The 24344-nt window shown below is 40.2% G+C and overlaps 1 pseudogene; it reads right to left on the reverse strand.

The window, feature by feature from the left end:
- Positions 1-1700: 1700 nt before the first annotated feature.
- LOC117717342 (nucleolar RNA helicase 2 pseudogene) lies at positions 1701-15418 on the reverse strand (annotated as a pseudogene).
- Between the last annotated feature and the right edge of the window lie 8926 nt (positions 15419-24344).

The raw sequence follows: 24344 nt of genomic DNA on the forward strand, positions 1-24344 counted from the left end.
TCTAGAGACTTCAGACATGTGGGACTGAACTTTAAAGACACTGGCTCCTATGAAAATGTATATCTATGGACACTGTCTGTGGAAAATCCTCTGGAACGCCAGTCATCTAATGAGAAACTGAAAGTATGGGGAGACAGTATGGAGAGAATCTATACTGTTGTATTCCTTCCTCCACACTCAGAGCCTGGCACAAACTGGGTTTTGAAAATTGATGCTCAGTACCAACCTAAGCAGACACATATAGACAGGAAGTTTTTGTGAGAAGTTCAGGAGGCCAAGGAATACCAAGTATAAGAGGGGATAAAAAGATCCCACTCACGGGGTCCTCCAGAGATTAAGGCATCCATTAGGAACTTCCTTTGGAGGACATGAGTAAGAGATACTTTTAGGGACTAGACATGGAATTTGTTTGTGGGGCACATACATGCTCAGCATGTGTGAGGTTCTGGCTTCAGGCCCCAATACACACACACACACACACACACACACACACACACACACACACACACAAATGAACTTGCAAGATCAACGTATGAGGATAGGCAGGTAGTGGTTTGTTTTATTTTGCAAAGCTAGACAGTACGTTGGATTAAAGATGCAATGAATTTCTATCTCTTTTCAAAACAAAGACACTTGACAATGGTTAAATAAAACAGTTCAGAAGTCCATCTCCCTGAAAGAAATGGGGGCTGAGCACATGATTAAAAAGGAAGGAAACACTGGGGACTTTGACAGTGAGGAAGGGCATTGGGGTCCATAGTGTGAACAGTTCCTTCCTGTCTCTACACACCAACCGAACGGTTTACTAAAACTCAGATTCTGGCCTGCTGTAGGTTGCCTTGGTGCTGTTTGTATTTTGATGCTAATCCTGCCCCCAGGAGCGGACCACATACTCAGGTGATTCCATGTGAACCTGCTGCCCAATTTAACTGGTCAAATAAAGGCTAGAGCCTGTGATTGGGCAGTGGAAGGGAAAGGCGGGGCTGGTAGTTTGAGAAGGGAGAGAGGAAGGAAGAAGAGAGGAAGGAGATGGATGAAGAGGTGGAAGATGGATCGGACCCATCTGGCCTGGAGGAGCCTCAAGTAGTTAGGAATTTCATAGCTGGGGAATAGAGTAGTGTAGTTGTATATCTGCCCAATTTAGGCGTGCAGCTTATAAATATAGTAACTGAATTGTGTATTCTTTGCATGGGCATATTGGGGTTGGAGACTTACCGATACAAATCTGGCAGGTATAAATATAAAAGTCTCTACTGTGTTTCTTTCACGGAGTTAAGTGGGGCTGAGGAGTCTGGAGCCATGTTGGTGTTCTGTAGATAAGCCACGGGGTGGGTGGATGGCCTGAGGAAGGTGATTGGTAGCTCTAAGTGTTTTTCAGGAAAAACTGGTTTGGTCAGCTTAGCAAGCCAGCCTCAGGAACTAGGGCCAGACAGCCACTTGGAGCTAGCTGTGGGGACTGGGTGAGATGGCTGATGCTAGCACCTAATCGGAGAAAGGGTGGGCTTATTTTAAAATTACACACTACACTGGCCTTCGTTTGGGGGTCTGTTACTTTTTTTTTCCACCTCTGGTTGCTGTTCTATGAAGTTTGTATTTCCTGCTTGTTGCTGCCCCAGTCCCATGAAGTTCCTGTTTCCACTCTACTGTCCTCTGAAAGCACTGTGGTTGCCATCCCAACAACCTCTGCTGCCTCCATATCCTCAGGGGTTCTTCCATCTCCAGTTGCCCCATGACCACAGTAATTGCTGCAGTTCGGACATCAAAACAAACTCCCAGCTTCCCTTTGAGGAAGACTGGGCATCCCACTTTATACATGTATTCTGTGACGGCTCCTGGGCTTCTTTCTTGGTTTCACAAAAGATGATAGCGCACCCTTGATGACCACTGACACTTGCTTCACATCACTAATACCCGCCGCCCTCTCAGTCCAGTGACGCTCGATTGCCAGGTGCTTCACAGTTCTGGCTGCTGAGTCTTTTTCATCAATCAACTCCACTTGTTCCTATGTAGCTTTCATGTGTTTCTTAGCAACGGTAATCAACCAATGAGAGCAAGTTGCACAGAGAAGCAATGTTTGGGATGTCTTCGGAATCTTTCTTGTATGCCATACCCAACATTTAGTCAACTTCGTCCAGGGCAACATATTTAAGTTGGATGAGATTTAGCTTGTCATTCTGCAGGTGGTCTTTAATGCGACCTGAGACCCCAACCAGGATATCAACCCCACTCTGTATTTGTTTGATTTGACCTGTAAGGAGTGTTAGCATAAAAAACAAGCCATAGATAGTTTTTTGTGACTGTGTCACTGAAGTCTTTGCTCATTTGACTTGCTAATTCTCTTGTAGGTGCAGGAACTCATACCTGGGGGGCATGGCCCCTTTTCCTATCTTGTAGCCCGCCCTGCAGATTCTCAGTTAAAGGAATGGCAAAGGAGAATTAATGGCTTCCCAGTTCCTGCCAAGCCTGGGTAATTACGACTTTTCCACTGTGCACATGGCGCACTGTCTTGGCTTCTGTAGGAAACAGGAAGCGCACTCTACCAGCTTTGAGAAGCTTGACAGCCTCTTCAGATATGGGAAAATTAGAGAAAGGTCGTTTTGTCTTGTTCTACAGGGGTTTCCTTCTCTGTCGCACCACCACTTTCTTCACCCGGAGCTTCACTGGAGCTTGAGTTTGATTCAGAAGGATAGAATCCCTTTTTCAGCTTGCGGCACTTCTCTCTGCTGTCTGCGTTTGTTTCCTTTCCTATTTTCATTTTCTTGGGCTTAGGAACATTGGCATCTGTAGGAGGCTCCTCGGTTTCTATTTCTTTGATTTTTGTAGAGAGCGTTCTCTTCTCAAGGGATTCCTTTTCTTCTTGCAGGTTTTCCTTTTAGAAGCAGTGTCATCTTGAGGTGCCTCCTCTTGCTTTTTGGCCTTCTTGGATTTAGGGGGACCTATATCATTTTAAGAAGGCTCTTTCTTTTTAAACTTGCTTTACATTTGGAGGAAGCAGCCTCTTCCATTCCGTCTGCTGCTTCTTCAGGTCTCAGATTTTGGCTTCTCTTTTCTAGTTTTCTTCTCACTTGAGTCAGCAGCATCTCCATGCTCTCGGCTGAGTCTGGTCCTAACCTGGACTCGCTGAGGAGTTTTCCTGGCTTTCTTCAGCCTGAGCTGCTCTAGCTTACCAGATCCCTTAACCATGTGCCCACCTTTTTGTTTCTAACACAAGATTTCTTAATGCTCTGGAGCTCTGAGATCTGGCTGTCTCTGCTTCCAGCAAGACTAACTGCCCATTTTTTTTTTTTTTTTTTAAATGTAGGTTCTGGGGATTTAACTCAGGCTCTTATACTTCAGGGCAAGCATGTTGCTGCTTAAAGCATCCCTTCAGAGCTCTGAAAGCATGTTTGTCTTCCCTACTTGATGTGTTAGAGCTTAAGAGGGCTGCATAGTTAACTCATGTTTGAGTTCCAGCATTTGGAATGGTACATAGATTTTATATATATATATATATATATATATATATATATATATATATATTTATTGTGGTTTTACTTTTACCAATAAAACTTATTTACTACATTACTACCTTTGTCTTATATTGTCAGAGATTAATATTTTTGACATTTTCTTGTGAATTTTATCTAAATTTTGATTTTAACAGTTTTATATTTATTGTGGGCAAGTTTCTTTTAAATCTGTTTATGTTTTTTATCCTTTTATTTGAAATAGATTTAAAATAACAATATTTAAGATATAACTGATAGACTATCCTATTAGTTCTGAAACGTGCTGGGTGAAATAACTCATACAGTATCATTCCATTTGTACAAAATGCCCAGAATGAGTAACTGTGTAGAGATATAAGAGGAATGCTGTTATTGTTACAACGTAAATGGAATCCCTTTAAGGATTCTACAGCTGCATCTTAATTTGTGTATAGTTAATTTATAGTTTTGTGAAACAATGATAGAATAAATAACTTTTAAATACATGTATGTATAGTTTCAGAATACTCTGTCTAAAAGTGTGTTTGGTCTTTGGAAAATCTTCATAACGTGTTAGGTCTTTAGAAAAATCTTCAAAATCACATGAGACAGGAGAGGAGATTTTTCTAGACTCCACCTTCCTCCTTTCCTGGAGGAAACACTGTCTGATTTGAAGATTCTGAGAGTATTTCCTATGAGATTTGGTGTTTACTGAATGTATGTTTAAAACCTTTTCCGAGGTAGCACGCTGAGACACTCAGCTGATGATGCAGTAAGCCCCTCTAAAAGGCTGAGATTGATGGCTGCTTGGGAAGGGCACATTCCCAAGAATATGATTCTTGATTCATGCTACGTTACTGATGACTAATGTCTGGTTTCTTACCACTAGTACATTCCTAGTTATCCAGCCTAATTTTCCTTTCCCAACCAGCAAAGTCTTATGTGATCATTTACCTTTGTGTACGTAGCTGTTGGATAAATTGCAGTAAGCTTCTCTTGTGGCTTTGTGAATACATGTAATTGTTTGAATAGGAGACAAAGTGCTGTGCTCTGCGGGGAGCCTTCACAGCATTTTTAGGGTCTGCCTGAGATAAGAGTATGTTCCTTTGTTGTGCTTTCTTGCCTTTCTGCTGTCTCAAGTGCGTATGTGAAATCTGCTGTCCTGTCAGCCATATTTGCCTATGAGATCACTTTGAGAATGAGAGCTGCAGGAACTCAGCAGAACATAAAGATAACAGATAGTTGCTTTCTTCCCTACCCTGGAAAAGCCACCGTAGCCTTAGAAAGGAGATCCATGGATTTCTCTTGGCTGGAAGAGATATCTATTGACTTATTTATTCCTAACTCAATTTTTTCTATTACTTGTTTTAATTCCAACAGATAAAATAGGATTTACCTATCGCCGTGAAGCCTTGAGGACAAAAAAATCAAATGTATTCTGGCTGAGAAGTTGTTTTAAAACAGTTTCAAAAAATAGAAAGAAAATACGGTGTCAATATTATAACTGAACATAAACAAATCAAAACTAAGAAATCTAGAGACAAAGACTTTGCTATAGCAAGTGGAGATGAAAGGTTTAATTACACATTTGTAAATGAGCTGAGAGAGTTAAGGGAAGCATAACTTTATTATTCCCATCATTGCAGCAAAGGTTAAAAAAACTACTGTACCACAGTATGGTGGTTTGAATATGCTTGGCCCATGGGAAGTGGCACTATTAGGAGGTGTGGCCTTGTAGGGGTGGTGTGCCTTGTTAGAGGAAGTGTGTCACTGTCAGGGTGGGCTTTGAAGCTCTGCCCAGTGTGGAAGAGTCTGTCTTCACTTAGCTCCCTTCTGATGAAAATGTAGAACTCTCAGTAACTCCTGCACCACGCCTGCTTTGACACCGCCATGCTCTTCTGCCTGAACCACTGAACCTGTAAGCCAGCCCCAATTAAATGTTGTCCTAATAAGAGATACCTTGATCGTGGTGTCTGTTCATAGCAGTAAAGCACATAGTAGGACACACAGGTATCCGATATTTGAGTGTCAATCTCAAATGTACTTCAGATACGCTGTATTATGAATTCATAGTTTCTTGCATTTGACCTGATATTTTTCTAATGTTAAGTATCCAAAGCCCCAAATCAATGATATTATCTCAGTAGGTCAGATACAATAGTACTGGTTAAAGATTAGAAAAATGTACATGGAAGAAACTCAATAGACTTGAGAAAGTCAACTGTTAGCGTGAGCTGATCTAGTTAAATTCCACGGGCTATCATTTGAAACCTTTCAGATGTTCTGGAATTATAAATATATTTAATAAAATATATTAATAAAAGAATAACATTACATATTATATAATACAGGGAGGTATATGACAATTAGTTGACATTAGGTTTGCTAATATTCGTGGGAGAAAATGACGTTAGTACAAATAGGGTTACAAAATTGATTAATACTTTTCGTCAGTTCACTTGGCCATCAAATGATTTAGGAAGAAATTCTGCTTTCAGTGTTTCTCGGACTCTTGATGTACTTGATAATGGTATTTGACCATTAATACTTGGGATGCTGTGACCATACACAGGTTAAAGGCCTGAGATGAAGTTCACACACACAGGCAGAAACAGTGCCTGTGGGAAAGCTGGTCTTTACAAGTTATTTCACCAGACTAACATGACTTGAGGAAGGTGAGGATTATTAGACCATGCAATGCTTATTCTCTCCTGTCAACATTCTTGACCTTTTAATTTTTTCACTCTTTTAGAGTTTTGATCCTTAGCATTATATTTTATGAGAAAGCATTCCTGAGAATGAATGTCTATTTCCTCACACACCAACGTCAGCTTGACTGAATACTGAAAACTACAAAATAGTTTTTCCTCTGAAAGTTTTGTAGACATTTCTCTGATGACTAACAGAGTATATTACTTGTTTGTATGCATTAGTGTGCATTGATTTACACTTACCACCTTCCCTGCCTAAGTGTTTATTGAAATGTTTTTGTCTGAACTCAAAATATTGCCAGTGTGTTTATTTGCTAATTTTACTTGAGGTGTAATGAGGTTTTTAGATAAGTGTTCGTAGTGGTTTGAAAAAACATGGCTCCCATAGATTCATATGGAGTGGCACTATTAGGAAGTGGTCTCGTTAGAGTAGGTGTGGCCTTGTTGGAGGAAGTGACCACTGGGGGCAGACTTTAAAGTCTCAGATGCTCAAGCCATGCCCAGTGCCACAGTTACTTCTTGCTGCCTGCGGATCCAGATGTATAGCTCTCAGTGCCTCTCCAGAACCATGTTTGCCCACATGCTCCCATGCTTCTGCCATGACAATAATGGGCCATACCTCTGAACTGTAAGACAGTTCAGTTTAACGTGTTTTTTAAAAATAAGAGTTATAATGATCAAGGTGTCTCTTCATAGCAATAAAACCCTAAGACAGAATGTATTTCAGTTGTTTTTTTTTATTCTTTGCTTTCTGCTATTTCAATTATTTTATTTTCTGTTAGCGTCTATAGTTTTTAGTCTGTATCTTTTGTCCCTGTCCCCTATGTCTGATATGCTGATGTGATTTCTACTTGTTTATCTCTATACTTTATGATCGAATTGTTGATTTTGTGCTTACCTCACAATTACATTTTTAAAAATTAATTAATTTTTATGTGACTTGATATTTCACTTACAAGTATGTTTTTGCACCATGTGCATGTAGTGACTTCAGTGACTGGAGGAGGGTGTTAGAGCTTGTGGAGATGGAGTTACAGGTTATTGTGAACCACCATATAGATGCAGGGAACTGAACCCCAGTCATCTGCTAAAGCCACAATACATTTTCTTGTTAAAGTATGGTCTAAAGTATCTTAAACTCTGATTGCCTTATTGTTTTTTTTTTTAACAATTGTATCTCTTCCTTTAATCTCATTAACTTTTTGCATATGCCTTTCTTATGACATTCAGATCATATATCCTACTGTCAAAAGTTTCCTTACTGAAGTAGGCTTCAGACATGAAAATGACCTTGGGCTAGGACAGGGAAGTAGGCTCAGATACTTTGTACATCCTGATAAGCCCTTAGAAACAGTGATCACAGGAGTGTTCATGTAATTGGGTTTAATACCTTGCTTTTTCTTTGACTATTTGTGTCTATTGTCTTGCTTGTTCCTTGACTATTTGCATCTATTGTATTGCTAGACCCTCAACCTAGAACTGACCTTAGTACATGCATGTAATCAAAGTGGTATAAAAGCATAAGGGATGAGGGGGGGATGGGATAGGGGGATTCTAGGGAGGGGAAATGGAGGAAAGGGGATGACATCTGAAATGTAAATAAATAAAATGTCCAATAAAAAATGAAAAAAGTTACCTTACTGTTAATTGATTTCTGTAGAAAACTATTTTAAGACGGTTATTCCATTCAAAGTCTTCTTGATTCCAAGTTTATGTATTCACTAACATAACCAATTTTTCTTGAGTCTTTTTAATATAGTATTTTTATTTATTGAGAAATTCATGTATAATGAATTTTGATCATACTTTTCACTACTTAACTCCAACTCCTCTCTCCAGGACCCCCAACAACATACTTCCCTTTAAACTGAATGAGCCCCCCTCTGTCTCTCTGTCTCATTCATATATGTATATGATGTACATCTATATGTTTATATCTATATTATCTGTACCTATCTCAATCTATATCTATATACGCATATCTATATCCTGACAGTCTATATATTTATTGTTGTCTATATGCCCATGGGTGTGAGGCTACTCACTGGAGCATAGAAAAACCTACTAGTGGTCACATCCCTGAAGAAAATGGGTTCTCTTTCTCCCTGAAGTCATAAACTAATAGATGTTCAATTATTCATGCTGGAATTTTGACTGGCACGATCTTGTATAGGTAGCCACATCTCCTGTGAGTTCATGAGTGCAGTGACCATGCCGTCTCCAGAGATAGCATTTCATAACCCTCCTCACAACCCTCCAGCTCTTAACTTTTTCTGCCTCTTCTTCCTTCCATGGTGTTTCCTGAGCTTTAAGGGTGAGAGCTTATAACGATGTTCCATTTAGGGCTTTTTATTTACAGCTATCTTTTCACAGCATTTCAAACAATTTTGAGTATCTAGATTTGCTTCTGCTCACTAAAAATGAAGCTTCTCTGATCAAGGTTGACAGTAGCACAGACATATGGGTATGCACATAGAGACTTAGAAAGGTGGTTTGGCAGCATTGCTGTTTCACAAAACATCAACAATAAATTCCATGGACTTCTGGCTGGATTTACATTACTAGGTATGATTTTCCTGCTGTGACAGGGACATCACATCGAAATCAGCTGGTCACCCTAGTATTGCAGCAATGAGTAACTCTCACTTGCCAGGTTGGTTTTGTAGCATGCAATGGACGACAATGTTGATACCTTTATTCCCTCTGTGGCATGTACAGCACCTACAAAAGCAAGCCAGTTCTGGTTGGTTCTATATTTGTTTAGTTGTTACTATGCCTAAGTATGGCTTGCAAATGTTGATTAGATAGTGGAATTGGGCAATCAAATTTCCTGGTAGAGTTTATGCTCTATGTAATAGAATATCTGACATAAGTGCTATATAATGTTCTAAGAGTAAAGAACACAGAATCACAGAGCAGCGGTGCTTCTGGGAGAAATACGACTCTTTGAAAAGGCCATTTGTCTGTCTTCCTATTCAGAAAAGTATGAAAGTTCAGGTTTTTTCATTGTTTTTAATGATCACATGAAATGGTGGTAAGGTTGTATCGAGGCATTCTAGAAAGTAGAGATCATAAACACTCACACTTATTTACAGGGTTTGCTTTTCATGAACTCTGTGTGCTCTTAACAAGTGGGTGAAAATATGAACATTGGTAGTGACTTAAGTTTACATGTGACAATTCAGAACCACCACGTCTGGTTTTCCTCTTCAGTTCTTCCCCTTCTGTCAGTGTGGCTGAATAACAGTAAGTGATTTCCTTTTCAAGTTAGACAACTTCTCAGATCTCCTCAGAGTATCGACTTCAGAGCAGATGCAGCCCAGTGAAATAGGTGGATCTTAGGAGCATTTCACAGAGATACAGGCAGGGCAGATACTTCTTTTTCTACAAATAGATAATTTGACTTCTGCCCCTTCCAAGAGCTAATTCAGAGTTATAAAATTACTTTCAGTTTTCAGAAAATGTCTGTCTACAACTCAAATGTTTTATAAGCTGTTGGGAAGTGACAGATAAAATAGATTTTTTTGAGGAGGGGGCAAAATTGCATTTTATGAAGGTGATACACCTTATACTATGGGATTTCTTGAGATTGATGGTTTTGAGTTTTTGCACTGGGCAGCAAGGATCCATTTGCAAAAGGCAGTTCTAAATCTTCTCTGGATTTCCCCCTTAAATCTTAGCACTGCCTTTGCAATTCTTCTGACTACAAGCATCGATGTCCTCTGTTACCTTGCAGCTTGTACATGACAAATATTTCTCATGGTTATGACTTTTATATTTTTTAGGATCTCTGGAAGATGTTTCCCATCAGCAGACAGGGTCATAGGTATCTTCTATGTCCCTACCCCCAGAGCTGTCATTTCCTTTTCAGAAAGAAGTGGGAACCATGTCATATAATACAGAAACTTTTGCTCTTTGTAGTCTTATGTTCACCTTCTTCCAATACTTTAAAGGTGTGATGGAGCAGAGACTGACTGGTCAACTAGACACCCATCCCACAGGCAAGAACTAATCTCCGACACTATTAATAATACTACTACCTATGCTTGCAGACCGGAGCCCAGCATAACCGTGCTCTAAGAGGCTGCTCCTAGCAGCGACTGAAACAGATGAAGAGACCCACAGCCAAACATTAGATGGAGCTCAGGAAGTCTGGTGGAAGAGTTGGCGAGTGGGACGGGGGAGAGGGAAGGATTGAGGAACCTGAAAGGGATAGGGACTCTACAAGAAAAATCAACATGTCAACTAACCTGGATGCTTGGGGGGGTCCCAGAGACTGAACCATCAACCAAAGAGTATACATGGGTTGGATCTAGCCCCCCCTCCCCAATATGTACCAGATGTGCTGCTTTGTCCTCATCCAGGTACACCAACAACTAAAGCAGGGGCTGTTCCTGACTCTATTACCTGCCTGTGGATCCTGTTCTCCTAACTGCACTGCCTTATCTGGCCTCAGTGGGTGAAGATGTGCCTAGTCTTACAGCAATTTGAGGTGCCAGGGTGGGTTGTTACCCAGGGGGACCTCCTTTTTCAGAGGAGAAGGGGAGAGGAAATGGGGAAGAGGCCCTGTGAGAGGAGATTGGGAGAAGAGGGGGGCTACAATAGAGATGAAAAGTGATTAAATAAATAAATAAATGGGAAAACATGGTAAAGGGATTCTGGGAAAGCTGGAAGACTAGACATCATGTTGGAATGAACAGTTGATTACAGTTTGGAAATAAAGAGAACACAAACATTTCCCCACTATTAACTACTTTTCCAGCCCTGGAAATCGCAAGAATTCTACCTTTTCTACCCTTGGAACCCTGAACTTTCTATACGATCAGACTGTACTTGCCACTGTGATTGCAACACAGGTAACCGCCACTACTCTAGTGGAATTTTTACCCCAGGCAAACTGGGCAGAACAAATCCTACAGGAAAATCTACAAAAGCAGCCGCAGCAGGATACATAGACAGAGTACTCCCAGTGACAGCTCCAAGGACCACCATCAACGCTACCCGCCTTTATCCATAACCATGATTTCCCTCCACCCCCCACCATGGGGAAAGGCAAATCTGTAGGAGCTAAGCATAAGCACTAAATAGTGTTCTCATACCACACAGCTACCAGCTGCTCCTGACCTGGTACGAACACAGCAACTGTGGTTGGGTGGCGTTTGCCTCTGTTACGTACAGTGCAGAGAACAGACAAAAAGACTCCACATAGGGGAGCTGGGAGTCTGCAAGTAACAATCAGATTGTGAAAATCAGCATGGAATATAGTCTGAAGCAAGATCAAAGGGAGAAATTAGTGGATCTGTCAAGTAGTTTTTTATGTTGCTGTGATAAAATACTATGGCTGAAAACCACTTATAGAAGAGTTTGTTTTGGCTAATGGTTTGTTCTATTTACTACTATTGCTACCATTGTTATTACTATTTTATTATTATTACTATTATTTTGGTTTTTCGAGACAGGGTTTTTCTGTGCAGCCCTGGATGTCTTGGAACTCGCTCTGTGACCAGGTTGGCTTTGAACTCAGAGATCTGTTTTCCTGTGCCTTCTGAGTGCTGGGATTAAAGGCATCCACTACTGTGTCAGGGAGGAATCGTCTATAACAGAGCGAATAAAAGCAGCAAGTGACAGGCATTGTGGCAGCAGCAGGAAGCTGGGAGATCACATCCTCAAGAGCAAACACTAGGTGAACAAAGCAGGTGGGGCTGTCACTCACAAGCTCGCTTCAGTGGTGCCCGCCCTCCACCAAGGCTGCAACACTTCCTTCCCTGAACAGTACCACTAACTGAAGATCCAGCATTCAAGTGTCTGAGCCTATGGAGGACATTCTCAGTAGAAACACCACAAAGATGAAATCAATATCCAGCCAACAATCTCATGTTCTTTCTGTCTCCACCGAGCTTTCCTTCTCGATGCAGCTACTCTTTATCCTTCTATCATCTCATATCTCCATCCCGTCGTCCTTCCTCCTTCACAGATCTTTCCCCATAGCAATGGGGGCCACCTTAGCCAACCAGCACCATTCTTTATTGTCTTGAACTTTTTCTCACTCATTCTCCCCCTTCTTCCTTTCTTTCCAACCCCCTGTATCCATTGCTCTTACTGCTACAGTTCCCAAAGTCAAGAGGCTGAGCTGACATGGTAGCCGGGTACATAGCTCTACCTCCCTTTAGTCTACAATCAACCCAAACTCCCACCATCTCACCCATTTCCCCATTGCCTCAGTCATCCCCAGTACTATGTTTGTTCCTCTCTGTGACTTTCTTTAACAACTGAATAGTTATCCCTAGCCTTACTGTGTTAGCTGACCGCTTCTTGTTCTCTATACTCAATAGTAACATATTAGAATATATGGAACTTTGGGGGCCCTTTACTGCCCAAACTAACAGGTACTTAACAAGTAACTAATTTGGATTCACCTGCTACTTTGGTATCAGAGTGCCTTAACTACTGGCTAGTAACTGTGACTGTAGACACCTCTCAATCAGCAGGGTTAGACTGAGGATAGAGTGTGTACTGGAATACCAGTCTAACAGAGGAAACATTACCACACTGAACTACAACCTAGTCTCTCCTGAACACTGATTGTATATCCAATGAAAGAATAATAATGGCAGTGGCAGTGGTGGTGGCGGTGGTGGCGGTGGCAGCAGCAGCAGCAGCAGCAGCAGCAGCAACAACAACAACAACGACAACAACAAATATTAACCAGCAACCTGATTATCAGATCCCAGCAAAGAAAATACAATGAATGGAGTATGAGCCAGAGAAGATGGAGGACAAGAACAAGACCTTCTGAATCAGCTAAGCACGACATACATATATGAGCTCTCAGAGACTGAAGCAGCATAAAAAGGCCCATATGCTTCTGCACCAGGTCCTCTGTCTATATTAAATGGCTACTAGCTTACTATTTTTATGAGACTTCTGACTGTGAGGACAAGTGGGTCTCTGACTCTTGTGCCTGCTCTTGGGACTCTTCTACTGTTGAGTGGCTATGTTCAACTTCAATATGATAGTTTTTGCTTCTTCTTCTTCTATTTTATTTTGTCATATTTGGCTGTTCTCTCTTAGAAGCCTGTTCTTTTCTAATGAGAGGATGAAAAGGAGTGGATCCAGAAGGGAGGGGAGGAGGGGAAAACTGGGAGGAGGATAAGAAGGGGAAACTGCAATCAGGATATATTGTATGAGAAAAGCATCTATTTTCAATAAAAGAAAAAAAAATCAAGATAATTTGTCTCTTACAAAAATTCCCAACCACAAACTAATGACCTCAGATAAAAATGACTTACATGGAATTTCAGATACAGAATTCTAAAGAATGATCATAAACATGGTAAAACAAGTCAAAGGAGTGTCTAGTATTTACCAAGAGAAAGTGGACAGAGGGTTGAAATAAAGAGGCAAACCCACAAAACAAAAGTAGAATTTAACAAAGAGATAAAAAACTGAAGAAAAAAGAAACCTGAACGGTTATGGAAGTGTAAGGCTACAGTGTCAGTAAAAAGTTGAGTGGAAAACGTCTCTGATGGGCTGAACAATGTGGAAGAGAGGTCCAGGTAAGAAGTTAATGGATCATTCAAATATGCATGAGCAGAAGATGCAAAGACTCTGAGATTGCACGAAAAGCCAAAACCTGAACTTAATACTCACATAAAAGGACAAGAATTCCATGTAAATGTCATATAAAATATTTTAAATAAAACCATAGGAGAAACTCCCAAATTTACAGAGAGACAGCAGAAACAAAAGTAGGAGTAGCATCACTCCTGAAAGGTAAGCACTGGCTTGGCCAGTTCTGAGCCCACAGTGTCGATTCCCATTTGTTCACACCAAATACAGTCTCTTTTCTGCTAAAAATAGTCTTGCTGACGCTTCTTGCTGAGAGGCAGAGGGATAGCCAAATCTCGTCCCTATAACAAACCAGTTGCTAAGCTCGTAAGACACAGAAGTGAAGAGCAGAGAGGTTTCCATCACACAGAGATGTTTTGGCTGGGGAGCATTGTATCATCAATCAGAATATGCAGTTAGGTCAAGCGAGGCTCCGTTCTGAGTCGATGTTGAGGCTGAATGTCTGTTGCATTTTGATGGTGGAAGGTAAAGAGGAAAAGCAAAGGACAAATCAGGATAAGGAGAGATTTGGTGTTATATTCTGACGACACACAAATGCACCATTTTTACTCTGAGATACTGTTTTAATTTATTTTAATATTTCTCATTTCCTTTTGCAAGAGTTTTATTAGAAAAGCATTTTTGAAATGACTACTATTCTTATTCATGAATCCTGTGCAGTGACAACTATAGCAAATCCACAAGAGTGTACTAGCAAGCACTGTGTGTGTGTGTGTTTGTGTGTGTGTGTACACTGCAGAGCAAAGGAATAGTCTTTGAAAAAGTGCACACAGGGTTACTAGGACAGAAGCCCATATAGGGTAAACATGGATGCACTATGACAGCAGTGCACATGGATGCACTATGACAGCAGTGCACATGGATGTACTATGACAGCAGTGCACATGGATGCACTATTACAGCAGTGCACATGGATGCACTATGACAGCAGTGCACATGGATGTACTATTAAAGTAGAGAACATGGATGCACTATTACAGCAGTGCACATGGATGCACTATTACAGCAGTGCACATGGATGTACTATGACAGCAGTGCACATGGATGCACTATGACAGCAGTGCACATGGATGTACTACTGCAGCACACATGATTTATTCTACTACAGTGGTGTTCATGGCTGTACCAGTATAGTGATCGTTAATATCTCATACACATGGTTGTGCTTGTGCAGCATTACACCCTGAAGTAGTAGTACAGCATGGATGTATTATAGTGTGATCTATATGTATATATACATAGTTATATTACATATAGTGCACTAATATAGCACTGTACATGAATTAGTAACCCACAGATGCATGTATTAGTACAATAGTACCCGCGGATATTCAAGTACACCAGCAGACACAGATGAAGACATCACACATGTGGCTGTACTAGACCTGCAGAACATACAATATCCTGCTTCAGCCGTGTACATGGATGTTCTAGTGTGCTGTGGATCTTTTCATATTAGCACCGCACCGCACAGGGATGTACTAGTTCATCCTCACACGTGGATGGTGGATGTACTCGTGTAGCAGAGCATCCTGGTGTAGTAGTGCGGTATGGCTTACAGACGTGGTAATTCATCAGTACACATGCATCGTCTAGTACAGCAGTGCACATGGCGGTGGTGCAACGGCACACACAGATCTACTAGAACAGCACTGAACGTGTACACACTAGTACAATGGAACACATAGATATATCAGTACGTAGCACACACAGATTTACTATTATCTATTTTTATTACTATTATATTGGACTCAGAGAGCATTGGATATGTACCCAGGAGTGTCTTTGTTTCACACACACTTGCTCATTCTTTCAGAATTCCTATGTTTATTGTTCTTTGTGCTTTTCTTTCTCCCCTGCTTTCTTGTGTCCTCTATACTCCTCACCAAACGTCTTCTAACACCCCCCCACCCCCCACCCCCACACCCCCAATACTTTCTGGTCATTCGTCGTTGCTTTGTACGGCTGCATTTGACTCTGGTGGCTTACATGAGCATGGGTTGGGTTGTGTACTGGATTATGGCAAGTTACCAGAGGCTACACCATTGACGAGCACGTCCTCCCCTCCTGTCTCATTGCTCCTCCCTGCAGGGTAGAATTTTCTTAGGAAGGACTTAAAACATCTTCAGACTATTTTCCCAGAATGGCTCTCAGGAAATTCTCCCACATCCGTGGATTCAGTGTGTCAGGGAAGGGCTGTTTCTTTCTAGATAAAGCACTAAATCCTTATTTTGCAGTAATGTAGCTGATTGGCTCCACGCTCCTGCTCTGTCAATTTCTCTGTCAGGAGTATCACTGTGTTTTTCAGCAAAGCTACTGTGACAGTATTGAATTACAGAAAATGAGGACAGCCTGGCCACAAACTATTTGTTGTATATAATTTATTGTAAGTAACTTAAAAACATGAAACCTTAATTGTAAATATATAGCAGTTTTTGGTATGAGAGAGTAAATCCTAAGTGAACAACAGGGTATGTTATTTCTGAAAACTTGGCTATTTCTGTGGAGCCCTACTTTGGTTTTAGTTGCTAAGATGCAGATTTTTTTTTTTTATTCCTTGGGATGGCCAGTAGGGACCTGGTAAAAATATTATAATTTTCTAGGTACATAATAAGAAAATGTTGAGGAGCCCTGTACTTTCTGTTAATAAAAGAGACATTAACATTAGGGTTGATAATAAATTAAAAAAAATTATACTTAGTGAAATTTCATTACGGGCTCTGGATATGCAAATTGCAGTTAGTAATTGCTATGATAAGTGATATCTGGTGTCAACTTTATATAAATGTCAGCAATTAGCAGCACATATATGTTTTTGTCATCTTCAAAGCTGACTGGTTCCTACTTGTTTTGAAAATATGTCACTCTTGGAAGAATATTCAGGAAATACCTATAATTTGCTGACATCAATCATCTCTAGAGTTGAGCCTGCAGGATTTTATGTGACGGTCTTTGCACTGCTAGACAAAGTTTAATGTCTCTCACTTGTCACATAAATTTGTCACATCGCTAATTAGTGATGAGCGTGCATCTTTGCTAATTATTTGAGATTTTCAACCTTATTATCCTATTTGATCATATTTCTGTATTAAATATTGGGCCAAGTTTCAGAAGCCTCATCCAGTTAAATTAACATTAATATTTTATAAAGTTAAATATCTTTCATTTTCTGATGATGTATGTAAAATATATTTCCTCTCCCGTTTTTTTATTTGCGCAGAGCTGAGAGAAATTGTTGGTTAAGTGAACTAAAAGTGTTTGTGTCTTCCAGTAGATTAAACATAAGAGAGAGTTTTTGAATGTACTGTGCTATAAAAAAAGCCTACATTTTTTTTTTAATCACAAGGAACATTGAACCCTGTTAGAATCCCAACTGGATTTTTGCTAAAAGTTTTCAACTAGGGCTGTTAAGTTAAAATGCACTTTCTTACTTGATTTTTTTCTCAAGGTTGGCAGAACATTTAATTTCTAGTCGCTAAAATTTCAGATGTTCCAGAGTCAGTGATTGTGTCCCTACTGAGAACACTAATAAAGCGAACGGTCAGGAAGATGCAAGAGGGCACTGGACCTCAGGCTGCTAGACTTTCCAGGAATAAACTGTGAGTTGAAGAACAGCTGTACTTGGAGGTGGGTTGTATTGAATAGTTTTACGTCAAATCATATGGGAGATTCTTCAAGATATAGGAGTTGGAAAAGGCTTGCTGAAAAGGACTCTAAAAGCTCAGGAAATAATACCAAAAATTGAAAAATGAGATTTTATGAAACTAAAAATTTTCTGTACAGCAAAGAAAACAACTACTTGAAATGGAAACTTCTAGTTTCTTTGGAAAGTTAGTAATGTCAAATGATAGTTTGTTGGGGCACACAGGTGAAAGGATGCCTTGCTAAAGCAAGCACGTGAATGAATGTTTTCCTGAAGCAGACACAGGTGAAAGGATGTTTGGATATAGCAAACACATGAAAGGATTCTTGATGAAGGAGTATAAATATGACCCCACAGGCAGAGGGAGACGAGCATTGAACCTTGGTTTGGCTTGCTCTGCCTCACTGTTCTTCACTAAGACACACGTGTATTGGTTTGCCTTACATAGTGTTGTTGACCTCAGTTTGCTGTAGTGCTGCCATTGAGAGAAAGTCACCCAAGAACTGCTTGTGAGGTTCCTTTGGGAGCTTGCCACCTTTGTGACTTCACCTCAGACTGTTTGGTGAGCCTGGTGGTTTCTTCATGATTGAACTACAGCTGCCTGGTATCTGTTTGCACAAAGGACTGGACTGTAGCTGCCAGTTCGTGCATGGTGTCTGCTTGCCTAGAGGACTGGTCTGCAGCTGCTGAATCGTATCTGGTGTTTGCTACAAGACTAAACTGTTGAGAAAGAAGATCAAGCTAGCCTTTAAAGAACTGTTGCTGAACAGGTCCACTTCTCCCATATTCTAATAACTCTTCTCTTCCACTACCTCTGCTGGGTGGAGGGCTAGAGGCGAGGTTATTAAAAGTAGGTTGCAAAAAAACTTATGACTGTAATTACTGAAGTAGGAGGACAAATATATACAACAGAGATATCTTTTCCTACATCTGAGAGTAAAACATAAAACTATCAAGAACTAACCCTCTCCCCAAACAAAACAAAAAACCCTCCCCAAGTGTTTGAAATTTAAACAATCTCCTCAACTAGTGGGCTAGCAAAAATGAACAGACAATTCTGAGAAGGTGGACTAGAAATGGCCACTAGCCACATGAAAAGTGTTTAGCGTCCCTATCTATCAGGCAAATGCAAGTTAAGAGTCCACTGAGAGTCCATTTTAGCCCACTCAAATGTTCATAAAGAAAACAAGTGTCAATAAACTCTCCTAGAGAGTAGGAAACAGACGCCCTAATACACTGCTGGTGGGAGCATAAACTAGTTCTTCTCAGCCGCAGGAAGCTGAATGTCAGTCGTGGAATATGAAGTATTTTGGTAGACTATGGGTAAGAGATAGACTTATTTTCTTTTTAGGAAAAGTTGATTTCAGTCTTGCAGTCTCATTGCATCTCTTAGTTGACCTGCTCTTGCTTTTGGTGCTATTGTCTCCAGTTCTTTTCCTTTTCATGCCCCATGACTTCCTTTGCCTAGTCCTTTCCTTCCATATCACCTATTGTTGCCTCTTGGTCTCTTCCTAGGCTTTGGTTCTATCCATACTTGCCCCTGCGTATGTTTATATATGTGTACACTACAGGCTAAGATATGTACATGCACTTATCTCTCCTTGTGTGTATATGTGTGTACACTACAGGCTATGATATGCCATGTGGCTTTTGTCTTTTTTGAGTTGGGGGGCACCTTGTTTAATATTATACTTTCTAGATTTATACTTTTTTACTGAGAATTTCCATGCTTTTATTTTTCTTTATGGTTGAATACTATTCTACTGTGTTTACGTGTCACGTTTTTATTCTGCATCCATGTGTTGATGGACATTTAGGCTGTTTCCACCTTGCTCTTGTAAATAGAGCAGCAAAACAGATGAATGTGAACTTATCTCTGTGGTATGATGTGGAGTCTTTTGCATATATGCACATGCATAGCATATCTGGGCCATAGAGTGATTCTATTTTCAAAGTTTTGAGGAACCTTCATGAAATTTCTGCAGTATTAGTATGTGGTCCTACCAGCAATGAGTAAGGCTTCCTCTGTTCGCATCGTCTCCAACATTTCTTGTCAGACTTCTTAATGACAGCCATTCTGATTAAAGTTAAGGTGGTGTCTCAATGTAGTTTTAACTAGAAGATGACTATAGATGCTGAACACTTTCAAAATATAGTTATTGGTCATTTGTGTTTTTTCTTTTGTGAATTCTCTGTATATTTCATTAGCCTATTTCTTGATGGGCATTTTTCATGTATTTAATTTTTATTGTTCTTTGTAAATTTTAGATACTTTCCATCCTCCCTGGCCAAAGTATAGCTGGTAAAGATTTTCTTCAGTTTTATGGGCTGTCACTTTGCACTGCTAGTTCCCTTTAGTTTTATATAGTCTCGCTGTTGATTCTTGGGCTTAGTGCCTGTGTTCTCAATAACAAGATCTTGAACTTGTAGTCCAGTGTCATGAGTAAGATCACATCTTATAAACTGAACATACTCTTATAAAAGAGTGTCTACATTATGTAGTATATGGTTGACTTATTATTTTTAGGAAATGCAGTGAATATTCATTTTGAAGTTAGAAATGTTAGAGTCTAAAATCAGCTTTCAAGTGGGAAGTCATTCCACTTCAGTTTTCTGCTTTGCATGATTAGGTCATAAAATGGCAGAATGAAGTATTGAACATAAAAGCCTTTAATAAAAACCACAGTGACCCATGCAAATAATTGCTTTTATTGCCATGCTTTATCATGTACTAAGTATAACAGCATGTTTTGGGATGGACATGGATATCAGTATTTTATTCTTCGATTTTACAGAAAAATATTCCCATGATTTCTTTAAATGTAGGTTAATTCTGCATGCAATTTTGCTTTATAAAAATTTTTGCTTTTATAAATATATGAAAAAATGTTTGGAACAGATAACAGAAGATTGCTTTGATCTTAATTACTAATTGTTATTATAATTGCCTTGCAGTTTTCTGAGCTACCAACTTCTTTTTCTTAGATGAATAAGACATTCTGCCTTTTTAATAATCAGCTAGTCCTCGCCCCCATGATAGCCGTAGGGGAGATCGTTGCTCATTGACTTAAATATTTGTCACCTTAGATATGGCAGATGTCTATTTGACACACATTTAGGCACACTTGACAAGAGTGAGTCTCAACTGAAGAATTGCTTCTATCAGATTGGCCTATAAGCATGTCGCTGGAGCATTTCCTTGATTATTGATAGATGTGAGAATGCCCATCCCACTGCGGGTGGTGCCATCCTTGGGTAGGTGGGCCCAGACTGTATGAGAAAGTTACTGCACAAGCCTCAGGAAGAAAGCCCATAGCACCATTCCTCCATAGTTTCTACTCTAGTTCTTGCCTTGGCTTCCCTCAGTGGCAGACTAAGTTGAAATAAACTCTTTCTTCCACAAGTTGGTTATGGTCAGTTTTAATCACAGCAACAGAGGAGCAAACTAAGACAGCATGTACTTGTGGCTTCTAGGTAACTAGCTAAGTTTTACCATATGGACTCTGAGAATTATCACTTATGACAACCTTCCCCTTTGAATTTCCTAAATGATGGGTCAGATGCACACACATTTCCCAAATTCAGAAGTTCACAAGGAAAATCAATGTCTCTGTAAACATTTTTAAAAAGTAACTTTATTCCTCGTGAAAATTTATTTACTCCCCCCAATACTTTTCTTTTATCTCATTTCTGTCTTGCTTGCTTTATATAGTATTTTAAAAGCATTCTAATGCCCTTTGTTAGGCAGGGTAGGGTTATATAAGTAAATAACACTACAGTCTTAATTCAGCCTATGAAATGGTGTAGACCATCCCTGTAACTGTGACTTTAAATGACAAGTATGGCCTATGCATGAGAAATTTATCAATTGTTCAACTGTGCTGTCCACAGGGAGTGTACAATTTAGGCTCCCAGAATTAAATTGACATCTTAAAAATTCTTTCAGAGAAAAAGTATGCTTGAAACAGTAGTTGTAAATAAGATAACTAGTCTATTTCCAAATATGTTGGTAATGTTATTCTGAAAGATAAATAATTATGCCAAAGTGCTGTAATGGGATTTTACTATGCAAGGGGGATAAACCCCCTAGCACCAAGTATAAATACCCAGCAGTAGGAAGCAAGCACTGAAACATTTGCTGTTTTTTTTTTTTTTAAGTTTTTACAATCAAGTTTGGCACTCATTGTTTCCATAGCAACTGTTCTGCCTATATGAAGTAAGCAACTAAATTTCATTGCTCTTTGGTGTAAAAATAGCAACTGATAATGGCTCTTCTCTGTGTTGGAGAAAATAATCTAAAAAAGAAAACACACTCATGCATTTTTATGTCAATTCCACACCCAAATCAGAGGTCAACAAGGATAACAGATCAAAATTTCAGTTTTCTAAAAGCTGAGAGGTATCCCAGATCATAGGGCTTTTGATAGCAATATCAGGCTAGTCCTGGGAAAAATATGGTTGGCTGATGACTCTCCCAGCCTTCTTCAGTAAATATAATAGTTTCAGATGCCCATAGTTACATACATCACATCTAGGGAAAGAGAGTAACCTGGAACAGGAGAGTAGTGTGAAGAAATGCTGCCTGGGACTATCATGTGGTCTATTGAAGAAGCATCTAGAAGCAGAAGCTGTCTTCAGTCCAAGTGGAGGCTGCCACAGTGCACACTAGTGAGTGTATTCAAATAGACAAGACCACCTTTCCATTTTTTTTTATCTAGGGTGGGATCAGGTGCCGTGAGCTTGATGAACTGTCCTTAAAGACCTGTCTCACAAAAGCCTGTTTGAAGCCACATGACATCTACTTATGGTACCTTGGCACTCCCTGGTCCACATTTCCCAGCAACAAAGCTGCTTTTTCCCCTCCTTGCCAATCATGAGATGCCAATGTTCATGCCAACAGTGATAGCTCTGTGTACTTCCTGGCTTGGGTGTAGTGAGCTCCAGTCCATGGAATGCCCCTCCTTGCCATCCCTGGACCATACTTTGTCAGCTGGATCCCAGTATACAGCTGTATGTGTTCTAGAGACTCACAAAGTCTCTATCCTTTTCCTAAGGAGCCAGAAGTCCATGAGATTGAGTAGAATCATTGTCACCCTACTGGCTCCTAAATTCCAAATCACATAAGACAAATATGTTGGAGTAAGTGGGCAGAAAAGGGTGGAATGAGATGTTTATCACTTCTGAGAAATCCCCAAGTCTGCCAGAAATGCAGACTAGGCTAGGTTTCTAGGCTAGTATTCTGGGCTAGTTATCTTCAACATAGCAGCATATATATTATGTGATGACCTTGGGACATCATACTTTTATATCTTTTTATTTTTTTTGTCATGTCTGGTTGCTCATGAATATTTACTTCTCAACAGCAAGGGCAACAATGGCCTTCCTAAGGGAAACAATATCCATTCCAGGAGTGTCATTTTCTAGGATTCCCTGAAACTAAACACTGTGAAGTTTGGAAATAGTGACACATTTATCTAGTTCTCATTGGGAGTCGTAGTGCTCTCAAAGCAGGGCGAAGGCTGCTTCCTGGAGTAGGGTAAAGAGTAAGAGCTCATGCCTCTTGGAGGCTGTCTGTAAGGAGTGGATGAAATGTTGGGTGAATGTGCTCTAGCGACATGTCAAGGATCCGGATCTCAGGCCCCTGGAAATGAGAAGGCCTTCCCTAGGTCAAGTTCAATGGAATGGCATTATCTTATCCTGGCCCAAGTATGGGTATTAACAAACATTTTACCTTTAGCTAAAGCCAGCCTGTGCAGAAAGCATTAAGTGTATCTTTTTTCATCCCAGAGGACTGCAACCTGAGACTGCTCACTCCCTACTGAGATAGCAACTCGTCCCCCTCCCCTGCCCCTTCCCCTCTTCTTCCTCACATTGCTGTTGTATATAATAAATGTGCTGAGTTTCCGGGCTGCTGCTCGTGGATCTCCATCAGAACTCATGGACTACCAAATCCCAGTTTTTTTTTCCCTATCTGTGTCTGTCATTTCTTCATTGTGTCTGTCATTTCTTCATTCCCTGTTTCCCCAGTCAGATCAGTTCTAAAGCTAAGTAGGTCATGCAAGTGGCACTCGAGATGGGACCTGGCTACAGAGAACTTGAACTGGATAAGATGAGGAAACGGGTTTCTGCACCTAGGGTGTAAAACCCAGGGCAAGCAGAATCTAGAGCTAAGCAATTCAATCTTTGGACTTTGAAGGAGATTTTCAGGAATGGGAAAGTAAGGCAAGAACATTACAGCTTCATCAGTTCTGTGCCTCAGGAAGTGAGTTAGCTATCTGAGTAGGAGGTGAGCAATCTATGCCCCTGGTCTCAGAAGAAGGGACAGTAAATTTGGCTACTTAGTAAAAAGTAGAAAAATTAAGGATAGATACACATCCAAAGGACTCCCATTTCTTTCTTTTTTTTTTTTTTTGTATTTCCATTTTTATTTTCTGGTTATGGTGTCTTATACATGGTTCTATAGATCTGCTGCTGTTTCCTCACAGAAGGCCAGGCGTTGTCAAACTGGATCCCAGGAAAGTCTGATCTTACCGGGTGTGTCTTTCAGGTTACGAAGGGGCAGGAAACCAATTATTTGCAAGCTTAACAGCATATTCTCATAGATTCTCTATGGATATGGAGAGAATTGTATGCTAAAGGGGATAAAAACCTTGTATCTAACCGAGATTCACCAGAGGCTGGAAGAATTGTGTCCTGACTTTGTGGCCCAGTCCTTATGAGGAACGCAGAGAGTCGTGGGGTGGGATAGGGTATTAAACTTGTACCTGTTCACCTCGCACAAAAAGTAATTCCAAATGCATCCAAAGCACAAATGTAAAGCTTGAAGCACTGAAACTGCTAAAGAAAACATAGGCAGGTCTGCATGAAAGAGGGGCAGGGAAGGATATACAAAGA

Source organism: Arvicanthis niloticus, chromosome 11 (genome assembly GCF_011762505.2).
Source record: "Arvicanthis niloticus isolate mArvNil1 chromosome 11, mArvNil1.pat.X, whole genome shotgun sequence".
NCBI classification, from domain to species: domain Eukaryota; kingdom Metazoa; phylum Chordata; class Mammalia; order Rodentia; family Muridae; genus Arvicanthis; species Arvicanthis niloticus.